We start from the raw sequence: 13,360 nt of genomic DNA, 5'->3' as shown, positions 1-13,360 counted from the left end.
GTTCAAAGCTGCATAAATATTTGCACCCCCGTGAGAGTGTGAGAAAGTGTGTGTTTCATGTTATGATTGATAGGACTGCTTTTATGCCCCACTTTGAACTCTTAGCAGGAACTTTGGAGTGTCCTGAGGGTCTGTCTGCCTTTGTATGGCAGGAACTCTGTTTTCTTAGAAAATAGTAAAGAACACTGTTTGTACACCCTTCCTTAGAAAAGGGTACTTATGGTTTATGGGAATTGGGGAACTTAGTAGAAAAATCAAAAACTTTCTTATATAGCTTATAAGAAATGCTCAGCTTTGTTTTTAAACTTTAACCATTGTTATTTATTTATTTATTTTTACTTCTGGTTTTGTGTTTGTTAAGATAGGGAGGCTGAACTCTGACCTACTTCTAATATGTTTTATAAAATTTGTACATTCTTTTGAGGGTATTTTATCCTAATGATTTACCCACTAAAAATAAAAAGGAATGAAGTGAAAGTATATCTAAAATACCGTGTAATACACTTACTTTAATGCAATCATTTCTGCATTTTAAAGAATTACCCTAGTGAAGCAAGAGATTTTGAACATTTAATTGAAATTTTATGATCTGATAGGCATTAGATTTCTATTGTTATTTAAGTCAGGGAATTTTAGAACTAAAGGTATCAAATAATAAAAGCATACATATGTATAGCTTCTAAAATGTATTAATAAATATTACTTCATATAAATCTCAAAATAACAAACAAATAAGCAGGAAAGTCGTTGAAATTTACACAGTAGAGATGATCATTTTAAAGCTCACCGAGGTATATATTTGTTTAATGTCATACTTCTGTGACATACTCAAACCGAGACATCATGTCACAAATACTTTTATAATTACATATCTGGTTTGAGCAGGGCTGGCTAATAGTCTCCTAATTCCCTTTTGTGTGTTCTTAGCATTGCTCTTCCAGAAACCACTTTAAATATATTTTTAAAGCAGTTTTTTTTTTCCTTAATTGGTTACCAGGGGCATTTTTTCAGGTGCTTAAATCACAAATATTTGACTTCCCTCAGGTATTCCAGATAGTAATGCTGATTCTATTAGAGTCATTCACCTGATAAAATTAAGAATACAAATAATATCAAATAGTAACTACCATGTACTTTGAGATTAACTCTTATTTTCTCTATTTCTACATTTCTGTTTTACACACGCACACATACATAGATATAATTATTTTTCCTCATTTTACACAAATAGTAGTATGACATACACATTATAAAAGCACATTATAGTTTTATTTAATGAAGATAATTTCACATTAATGAATAAAGATCCTTCTTTGTTCAGCAGACATCAAAGAGGTTTAACATTGACTCCAGTGCTAGGCCATGAGGTTAAATACTGGTTTCACCACCTCCCAGCTTTTTAACATTGAGCAAGTTATGTAATCATTCGACGTTTTTATTTTCTCATCTTTAAATTGAATGTAACAACAGCAAAAATATACCTATCTCATAAGGCTGTATGAGTTTTATTTTGAGGATTAAATGTTAATATGTGTATAGCCACATTGAAGAGTGTTTGGCATCCCCATTATCATTATTAATATGTCTGTTAACAGTCACTGTTGATGGACATAAGTCTATTTTCAATATTTTTCTGCTACAAACATTGTTGCAATGAATAACCATGTGCCTAGCTGTATTTTCTTTGTACGAATACAACTGGTGGATAAATTTCCAGAGGTAGAATGTCAATGTGTGTATGTAATTTGAATAGATATTGCCAAATTGATCCCATAGGTTTTATACATACCACCACCAGTGAGTAGAAATACTTGTTCTCATAAATCTCTCACCAATAGAGTATGTTAGCAAAGTTTTACTCTGTTTGCTTCATTTTATTAGTGAAGGTAGTATATTTTTATGTTTAAGAAAAAATAGTGTTTTTTTCTACAGAAGTTAGACTCAAATTAACAAACCTATTGGAACTTCCTGAATTTCTAGATTAATTAGGAGAGAAAATGAGGTAATGTTTAAATAAATTCTATATGCTTAGTAGAGAACACGGAGAACATGTTTTACATGGTTCCTCTCATAAATTCCTTGTAAAAATTCTTCAAGGTAGATATTTTCATTCTCTTTTAGACACAACACCACTTATACTTAAGAATTAAGTTAATTTGCCCAAAGTAACACAGTAAATGTATGGACTAAGATTAGAGAGGGGATCAGTTGTCTGCTGAAGCACATGACCTTTGCCTTATAGACACCGTGCACACTGAGAATGTTTGAGAGAGAAAGAGGGAGACTTGAGAGGAAATATTTAAAAAGGTAAACATAAATCAAAAATGTATCTCAATATCACTAAAGTAACAGTGTGACTTTGAACAATTCAACCTCTTTAGAGCCTCAATTTCTTCATTAATAATAATAATAAACCTACACTACAAAATTTTTATAGATTAAATAAAATGATGTGGAAAAGTGCTGTTGAAATTCTAAAGTTTCATATAAATGTTAGCTTGATTATATATAGTTCAGTAATTGGGTCCACCTAATTTTTGTGACCTAGTATATTTTTATATTATCTATATCTTGCAAAAAAAAAGTAGTAGATATTTTTGTTTTCAAACTTTAAAAATCCAGATTATACTAGTTTGCTGCAATGACAAGGTAGTCAGAGAATCTTGTTCTGGGTGGTTACAAATTTCTGGAGATTGTTTTACACAATGGCAACAATAAATATAATGATAGCAGCTAAACTTTGTTTAACATTTATAAAGTATCAAGCACTGTTCTAGATTATTTAATTGAATTCTCGCAAGAATTCCTGATACTGTTGTAGCATCTTCATTTTCCAGATGAAGATGTGAGAAATTAAATACTCTAGTCTCATACAGCTAATAAGGGGCAGATCTGACTATTTTCCTTCCAGAAGTCTAGCTTTAGAACACATCCTCTTTTTCACTGTGCCATTCTGTTTCTTTGCTACTGTCTATACAAGTAGTATTCTCTTATCGAATGTGTTGTTCTGGCCTATAAATACTTTAACATCACAGAGCAGGGAATAGGTGTATATAAATCTAAATACTATGTTGGTGCTCTACAATAGAAGTTGCAAAGTGTTACCTTATTTTTTTAATTAACCAACCATTAATAAATTAGCTGTAAAACTTAGCCATGGTGAAATTGGAAGTTGCCAAGTGATACCAGATCTAGTCCAAACTCTCAAAGGTGTAGGCATTCATTCTCCATCATCTCACTCCAACGGACCTCTATTCATAAATCTTCAGAGATATAGATACCCTATGAGGTAGGTCATTACATTTTCAACAGTTCTAGATATTAGAAGTTAATCCTTACACACGATCAAAAAGTCTCCCCTTCCCTCTGCTTCCTTTCGTAGGTTCTATGTTGGTGCTACAAAAAGAGCAGTTTTTCTTTCTAACATATATGATAGACCTTCAAATGTTTGAAGAAAACAATTATGTTTTCCCTAAGTCTTCTCTATTTTAAAGTTAAATAGTTCATTACCTTTCTAAACCTCTTGCTAAGCTTTCACAGCTATCAACATTTTGGTCACACCTCTGGATGAACTCTAATTCATCAACTACTCTTTTAAATGGCGATGTCAAGCTGTGACTGCAGTTGGATCATTGCTTTTTTTAATCTATACACTAGATGTCTTCTAAATACTGAAAGTATGTCATTTGTCAGTATATCAGAATATATTGAAAATGTATTTATGACTTATAAAAAAATATAGTGAGTTCTGGAGTTTACACCATTATTCTAGCATATAGAAGCTGGTGAAAAGTAATGACATAGAGTTGCTTTATGTAATGTGTGTAAATGTCTAGATGACTTAAATATTGATTTTTCCTTTTAACTGCAGATCAAACTTTCCAATTGCTAAAGGTTTCTTATTTTCAAACAAACTCATTTGTACTTCGCCAGTCAGTAGTACAGTAAGTTCCTATAGTAAGCTCAAATCACCAAAAAGCTCAAATAGACATATTTCCTCTGATCTGTTTTTAGGACTAATAAAGGTAAGAATAGAGAAAACATTAAAGACCTATTTTAATAGCAACCGCAAAATATCTCATAGGGGTAGTATAGATTTGTCTTTTTTTAATGTTTTCTTCATCTATAACTCATTGAAATAATATATAGTGTTGAATTTTATTAAAATTCAGCAGATATTTATGCAGCATGTACTATTTGTAAGACACTTATGCAAAGTACCATAGGGAAACATTAAAACATGAATAAGATCTGAATCTTGCCATCACTTTGATCTCTTTCAGAAACTCTAAGATTTTTAAAGTGCGTTTAGAATCATGAAATAAATATCGTTATAATTAGGTTTTCTGTGTGCAGTATGTATGATATTTTAAGTTCAAAAATAATCCCTATTAAAACAGTATAACTTAAAACATTTATTAACTATATATTGTATGCTAAGTACAAAGTGAAGAATTTTATGTGTATTTTCTCATTTCATCCTCAGAACAAACTTCTGAGATAGGTGTAATTCAGATCATTTTTAGTGAAAATTAACTGAGACTCTGAAAGCATACGTAACTTTCACACAAGCCATACAGCATTTAAAGGCACAAACACAATCCAAATCTAGGTGTAGAAAATCTCCAGGTATGAGCTTGATCTTTTTTTGTGATTTATATTTGATTTCTATATTAATAGAGATGTCAGAAAGCTAACACGACTCTTTATCTGCTTATTCTGGAAGAATTTATTGGCCTGTTGATTCTTCTCTGGGGTATGACTTAGTTTCCATTGCACCTTTGGGATTTTTTTCTTCTAAAATTCACAACCAGCTTCTACAACTGTAATAAAGAATTACCTGCAGAGTTCAAGAAGGTGGGAAGATAGAAAAAGAAAGAGTGGTAGGTCAATTTAGCATCAAATCAAAATAATATTCCAAGACTGGTGCTCTGGTTGCTGTTTTTGTGAGAAAAATGCTATTTCAAAGTATATTTAAACAATGTCACCTAAAATTAATTGAGGTCATTTAAACCTCAATTAATTCAGCCCTTCCAGTCATATTCAGTGTTGTTGAGGGTATAAACGTTGAGGACTACCTATGGGCGAGATGCGAACTCTGTTTTTTACACTTTTTTCTCTACTTTTGCAATAAGAGAGGAAAAGGCTATATACTAGCTAGACGCATACTATCCACAGTAATGAATATCTTTATAAGACAAAGTAAGCAGTAAGAGAAAGGTTAACTAATATTCTCATCGAAATAGAAAATAGCAATGTTGCTATCTCTTTTTTACAGTGTTCTTATAAATTTTCCACAAGGATTATATATTTTGTTTTTATTCATTTGTCATGTATGGGAAAATATTAAGTCTGTTTCTCTTTAACTTAATGGAACTTGATTTAAAGTATGTTCTGTTATTTTAATCAGTATCAATGTGATATATAATGAGCATGCAGTTTTCTGTCTCCTTGGCAGAGAACTTAAAAAAAAATTAAGTCCTAGTCAATAAGAAATGTATGTATATATAAAATTATAATTTATGATTTGGTTAGATCAATGTTTAATTATGTATTACATGTATTTTTTGTACTGAATATTTACACATAAATTAATCCAACCCACAGCAAGAATGCTAAATGGAACGTTCCATCAAAACATAAGTAAACAAAACAGAAAACAGCTGTTGCAAAGACCTTGTTTTTGAGTTTGGGCTTGATAACAAAAAGTAGTTTGGAGAATTTGGCTACTACCATTTACTCACATCTGTTGAGACTGTACTGTTTCAACTCAGTTTTTGATCAGCACATGCCAAAGAGCAGCGCATAGTTCTCTAAGTCAGAAAACTTAGAGCAACATTAAATACTAATTTATCATATGGGATATTGTACTTGTAAGCACTTCATCATCTTCCATTAAGAAAATCTATTCATGGGGTGTTTATATGTTTAAGTGCCCCTGAATGGATCTAAATGCTTGTAAAATATACATGAAATAGGAAAAAAAGTATAATTTGTTGTACTTTAAATGTGGTCTGTCTAACTCTGGACTTATTATATAAGAACCCCTAATTGTCTGTTTTTTAGTTGCAACCAGAAACATGCTTACCGGATCAAACCCTTATAATTCCATTTGCTTTGAATTATAACTGAGTATAGAGAAGTAAAATTAGGCCTTACCTTGTCATATAGGAGACAGAAAACTTATGCTGAAGGTTGGTGTTATTTGAGTGAATAAACAATTACTTTAACAAAGACTTGTATGAAAAACTCATACTGACTTCTCAATTTCCCTATATATGTCTCTCAAAATTATTTTTGTTTTCCTTCTGATAGTCAAAACACTGTAATTAATATCTTGGCATTATTGATAAGAAACATTGTATGTAAATATTAGTTAGGAGGTAAGTTATGAGGATTTGGAAAATCCTGTTGAAAGTTGGGAAGAATAGACAAAGTTGAATAGCTTCGTAGGCAGTTGGAAGACTGGGATGCAATGACTAGTGTTCTGCTGAGAGAGTGTCTCTGATGGGCTGCTACAAAACTCCGGCCTTAGCCCTGTTACTCTCATAATTTTCATTGCTACTTTGGATACTTATGAAATTTAGATGATACAAAATATAAAAGAATGCAATATACTCTTATCAGGTTGAAAGTGGCCAAGTCTAAAAGGAAAAAGATACCAAAGTCAGACCCTTCCTCAAACTAGTTCTAATAATTGCATATGTGAAAAGGACATAGTTGTTATTACAAAATAAATAATGTCAAAGTTCTGCTATAAATACCAAAAAAAAGAAAGAAGAGGAAGAAAAGATAGAGGAAGAGGAGGAGAAGCAGGAAGAAGGGAAGAAAGAGAAAAAAAGAAAATTAGTACAAAGAAAGAAGGCAAGAAAAGCAGGTGGAGAGGAAGAAAAGAAGGGAAGAATGAAGACAGGCAGAAAGTAGAATTCCTCAGGATTTTCTTCATTGTATCCCTGTACTATATAATGGGGTCTTTTACCTTCCAAACCAACATTTCTAGAATGTATTGTCTCTGATTGATACCTACTACTCCTAGTCTGTTTTCTATGCATTAAAGGTGGTAGAACTTTAAGAGCTCCCATGTAAATTCTGCCTTTTCTCTAATACAGCATCCCCTCACATTTGTTCTATTCTAATAGTTACCAAGCTTTGAAAGAAGAGAAACGTCCTCTTATCTCAATGTTATACATGTACAGAAATGCATAACAAAACCTGCAATGGAATACTGTTTCTATGTTAAAAGAGAACTCCATGAATTGATGCATTAATAACCACTTATGTGGGAAGGATACCTTTTCAGAGTTTAAGGCTCTGGGATTTGGAATCGAGAATGATGGATTGCTTGCTCTGTTTGTGATGCTGAACTTGATAGATATGTTTCATTTATCCTGTTCAATATCACAAAGTTTTTCCTCATTTAATTTTGGTATATTCCTCCTGAAATATTTGCTCTGATAAGCAAAAGCATATATTAGGTTTTACACCCCATTTAGTGGAGTAAGAGTGCTGATATCCTGACATCAGAGAACCAATATTCCAGGCTTATTTTATGAAAATAATTTCCTCATAGATCACCCATCCTTCCCCTCAATTTATATTTCTTGAGTTTGGGAAAAAAAAAAGAGAGAGAGAGAGAGAGAGAGAGAGATAGGATAGAACACAGGCACCCTAATTCTAAATACATTTGTAAAATTTAGTTTTATGAATTACCTTTAGCCTTTTTCACTCATGAGGGAAAACTTTTCTGCATCATTAAATCTTTAATGCAATGTGCTGCATGCATATTACATTATTATGTGTGGCATTAGGTTATATATTGCAGAGTAACTATAATGTCACTTGCAAACAAGCTGTTTCTTTCCCCTTGGAGGTAGAATTTAAACAGGTACTCATGGGAAACAGCTACTTGTGTTGTTCTTTTCTTAATGGGGTAAATTTGAGGATCAGGAGAGTGAAGAGTTTAGCACTGAATTACCTCCGGGAATGAATGGGTGCTACTGCTTATCCTGGCCATGTCTTCTCAGTTTGATATCTGAATCTTCCTGAAAACAATTTTGCTTAATAGATATGGAGGAAGGTAAAAGGCTAGGTCTTTGTGGACCCTTCTAGAATGAACTATTCTCATTAAATTTACTTTCTCTTTGTATTGAAAAATAATACAACTTTCTGGTAAATGTAGTCTAAGCTATTTAGTAAATATAAGAATTGCCTTAAAGTGTACTGGAATTGCACTTACTTCTACTTGGGGAAGGCCATATTTCTCTAGCCAATAAAACGATGACAGTTTAGTTTCTAAATAGCAGGAGAAAATCAAATGTTCTATTGGCTGTACATACAGTGCTCTGAAAAATCACACTAATAAATGTTGTTTACAAAATGGACAATTTGAAAGTCTCAAGGATAATATTAATAAATTCAATCTACAAAGTTCAAAATTGTGGAAAATCAAAGTTATACACAGTACACATAACTTACCAATGTCATATGTTGTATTGTTAGAATTCCTCAATGTTAATGATTTATAAGCTGGTTTATACAGAGCTCTACCTGTTCTAGAATCCTATAGCTCTTTTTGTTACGGTTGTCACTGACTCCTCAGTAGACTTTGAGAATATCACTGAAAAACCTTTTTCCTTTTAGTTTTTGGACCAGTGAGACATCAGCCAGGCAAAGAAAGAAAAGCGAAATTTGAATGGTCAGAGAGCTATGAGGAGGAGAATTTTAGCAGGAAAATTAGCTTTAGCAAATCCAAGTAGCAGAATAGATAGATATAAAAAGAGGCTAGATCAAAAGTTTCCAAACTTTTTCAATTCATGGTACTCTTTGTGTCTCCTTACTTTTTTACAGTGACTCCTGACCAACTGAAATATGCCACAGTAGTTAGGGCCAAACAACTTAATAATATTTATGTTTTAACAACTTAGCAATCATTTAAAAAGATAATGCACATAAATTCTGACAATATAATAATGTGTTTTCTTCAAAAATAACCACAATTACTTACTAACAGAATCTGTGTTTCTGCTTGGTAATACAGTTTTTCAAACCTAGAATCAAATCAAACATGTCTACCTATATTTCTTGTTTCACATTGATTTTTGTGCTATACTCGGTTTTTATCACAACATCTACTGAAAACTGTGCTTAACAAAGATATAACACGGCTGAAAGTGAAAGTAAACCAAAACATACTCAAAATTCTGAGAACATCCTTTGAAGGAATATAGCATTATCTAAGTTAAAATTGTGAACTAGCTCAAGCTAAGTGCTCGTGTGGTTTCTAAGAGATATAGTGCTACTATATTTCCTTCAAACATTTGCAATATTCCACAGTGCCTTTGTGATTTCACTGTGGTACCCTGGGGCACTTCTGCACAGAGTTTGTAAACAAGGGGCTAGATAGATCCTAGAGAGTATTTAGCCTGACAGAAAATTGAATGATAATATAGATCCCAGATTACCAGAAGTTCTTCATTAGGGAAGTACAGCATATGTGTAACAGTTGATAAAACTTTCCCCAACAGGAAGACTGAACTCAGAGAATTGAATTCAAATGCTTCATGGGGACTTAGTAAGTCTGGTGTGGCAATGGGAATAGAAAGTCAGACAAAAAGCATCTTAAGTGAATAAGATCAGTAAACTAATATGATATAAATAATAAAGTGAAAATAATATTATGTTGTACCTACAGTTTCTAATTTAAAATAGAGAAATAAAGCAATAGACTCAACCCAATCATGGAAGATGAGAAAATAATCAAATTTGAGAAAATAATCAAATCAAAATTTGTTTCCTAGGAAGATCTAGATAATGAGATTAACAGTGGACATTTTAAGAATTTGAGACATTATTGAACAATCACTCAGTACAATACTGTTATAGGCTGGATTTTATTTACCCCCAAATTTATATGTTGAAGTCCTAACCCCCAGAACCTCAGAATGACTGAAAAAGGATTTTTAAAGGGGTAATTAAGTTAAAATAAGGTAATTAGTATGGGTCTTAGTCCAATATAACATGTCCTTATAAGAAGAGGAAATTGGGACACAGACAAATACAGAAGTAAGGAAGACCAGGTGAGGACACAGGGCAAAGATGGCTATCTACAAGCCAAAGTGAGAGGTCTCAGAAGAAACCAACCCTGCCGATACCTTGATCTCAGATTTCTGTTGCTAAGCCACCCAATCTGTGCTACTTGTCATGGAATCATAAACAAACTAATATAGGGACACAGAACAGAATGGAAGATACAGATTGATGAACCAGGTGTAAACATAGTTCAATTCCTGAGAGAGGAATGGACCGTGAGAAAGGATAACTAAAAGGAAGTAAAAGTCTTGGAGATATTTGTACAATTAATATAGAATGATAAAGAAAAATGTATATATAAATGTGACAGAGGTATGGCCAGGGCAGGGGAAGGAGTATCAGGACATTTTGGTGCAATAGAAGACAAAGGAGTCAAGAATTTTAAGAACTATTACATGTCACATAAAAACCAAGCAAAAAGTCCATTAGTGGTAGCTAGATAGAGTTGATAAATGACCTTTCAAGATACATTTTAATGGAGTACTAAGGATGAAAGACAGGCTGCACTAGATAAAATAAGAAAGGTCAAATGGATAAGAATAAAGAAAATGAGTGTAATGCCCAATACCTCAGAGTTTGACAGTGAAACTAATACATAACCATAGATGATAGCTACAGGAGACAATAAAGTCAATTAATGACTGGCAGCCCTAAGAACATTTGATTTGATGGAGATAGTGAAGATTGGGATACTGAAGGCATTATTGGAGAGTGGAGAAGCAAGGACATGGAGGAGCCCAGCGAAGGTGGGATTTGGAAGATGAAGCAGTAAATAGATGAAGAGGGGACAGAGAGATCTTCATCCAAAATTATACCAAAAGACCATTTATACCTGAATATTTTCAAAGCTTTTTCCCTGAAAAACAATATCCTTCAGAAAACAGAGATTGTCTTATAACTGACTTGTTATAAAGACTCTCATACAATGGTATGTACTCATTACCTGGAAACAACACCAAGAAGTGTTTGGTTTTCCTGCTTATGAAGAGATTATGGCATTGAAGAAAAAATAGAGGAAAAGAAATTTAGTAGAAAATATGTGCTTTTAGGGGTACAACCTCTAAATTGCAGGATGATATCTTAAGCGATTTAAAAAATTACTTAAATAAGTACTTGACTAAGTAGTTATATAGAGGTGATCATAAATATATATATATCTCTAGGATGAAGGAAAAAAAGGCAATGATTCTAATATTGTGGAAATAGATACTTGGAGTTTGAGAGAAAAACATCTAGTAACGTTATCATGCATCTTTCAAAAATTGTTTTCACATCAGTTAGGTGGAATTAAAATGAATTCACTCATGTAACGTGTTAGATAATCAAAAAGTGGTTCTAATAATCCAAATCATGGGTATCAAAGATGCATGGAAGAGTTGGAGAAAAATGCTATACAAAATATGAGTAAAAAATATTTTTTTTATTTTTACTACTATTATTATCCTCAGGAGAATAGGTTGAATTAAATCTATTCCTTAGTTCACATTTTATATTGTCATTGACCTGCATAAGGCCCCTCTCTTTTTCTATCTTTTTCTATAAAGCTATTTGTTCCTTCTTTCCACATTCCCACCCTCATTGTTCTCCCATGTATTACTTTATATATTATATGACTTTATAATTTTATAAGTAGATATGAAAATAACATTAACAATTCCATTATTGTAGCAAATCAAACATTTTTATATTTCATCTTAAGTCTTAGACTCTAAGATACTGAAATTACACACACTTTGGCTCTTTTGTTGGCAAAATGGGAATTACCTTTAATTATCTTTAATACCGAGTTTCTTATTTTGGAAATATGTGGCAATTTCTTAAATTAATTTCAAGAATTAAGTTGATTATTTTTCTTTTTGTGGGGTAAACATAGTCCAGAAAAATAAGAAGATGTGATCCAAATTTTAAATAATCAAAATATATTTGGAAGCTCAAAAGTTATGCAGCATTATAGATCTATGTCACAATGTCCTTCCCAAACTCAATCCTACTTCCTACTAAATATTTTTACTAATTTAGGAAATTCTAAACAGTTCAGTCCTCTTTGAAATATATAAACTATTCTTTTTGTGCTGCCTTTCTAGACTCCTCTCATTGAGAAAACGTCTGGCTGATTTTGAATAAGCATGCTCTGTGATATTTTGGATGCTTATCTCAATAGAACCAAAAACCTTTTACATAGATTCATCCCTCATTACTCACAATAATGCCAAGTGCTACAGTCCAAGCAGATATTTATTATTTTATATGTGAAAAGACATTAGAGTTAGGCTATTTCTCAGCAGAGCAAGGGAATAAAAGTTTTCTGAATTTTAGTTCCTTATAGAGCACCATGTAATGAGCTCTTAGAAGACATTGCAGAGCTGCAATTTAAAAACCCTGTTTAATCAGCCATAGTGAGCTATGTATGATTCCCTACGGAACAACTTTGAGAGGAATTGGGTTCCTCCTCCTCCATCCAGTGCATCACGGGGAATTGCTTTGCGGTCAGGGTCTGCCCTGAGAGGCCACAGAGAGCCAACGGCTGCAGAGCTAGGTCTCTGCTTGTCAGCTGGAGGAAACAGCAGAATACAAATCATCAGCTTTGTTTTATGAATATCTTTATTTACAATGCTGGAGTGGAATTTTTTAAAAAGGAATGCAGCATTTGCATTGAATCTGTCACTCAAGCTCCAATGTTGATTTCTGTCCTATAAATGATCTTGCTTTCCTATTTTTTTTTTCTTTCTACAAGGTTACTGTCAATGTCAGAAGATGTAAACCTCAAGCATACATTATATGGGGCTTAATGTGCGTATTGAAAGGAAACAAGTTTGTTTAATGAAAAGGGATAATAACATTCATTCAAATTAAGCATATTTGATTGCACAGGGGACAGTGTATCTTCTTTGGGAGTTTTGATTAAATTTTATCATAATATAAAATTTGATGCTACTCTTTTACTTTTCTTTGACCAACAACATTTCCCAGCTTAGCTTATAGTCTATGTAAAGTGCCTGTCAAATGGAGTGATGGCTTTGTTGAAAGCATTTAGACCCACAGAAAGTGAGTGACCCTCAGGGATGGCTAGAAATCTCCCAGTTTTGACAAAGATCTTTCTCTGTTAGGAAATTATAAAGCTCAAGCTATAGACTAGGAAAATGACAGGAGGGGCTGTGTTTGGTTTCATGGAACTTAACCTACTTCAGCAAGCCTGCAATACTGGGGAAAATAATACCTGAATTTATATTTGTGTCAGGCTTGCCGTTGATGGCTAAGGTTCGTGTAAAGG

At 32.7% G+C, this 13,360-nt stretch overlaps 1 protein-coding gene across 1 annotated transcript in view; it reads left to right on the top strand.

Annotated features, from left to right (window-relative positions):
• The window catches only part of LAMA2 (laminin subunit alpha 2), a 391,580-nt gene that overhangs the window by 148,484 nt on the left and 229,736 nt on the right, over positions 1–13,360 (top strand). The window lies entirely within an intron of this gene.

Source organism: Pteropus vampyrus, unplaced genomic scaffold, assembly GCF_000151845.1.
Source record: "Pteropus vampyrus isolate Shadow unplaced genomic scaffold, Pvam_2.0 Scaffold43, whole genome shotgun sequence".
NCBI classification, from domain to species: domain Eukaryota; kingdom Metazoa; phylum Chordata; class Mammalia; order Chiroptera; family Pteropodidae; genus Pteropus; species Pteropus vampyrus.
This window is presented reverse-complemented; position numbering and strand designations above follow the sequence as displayed.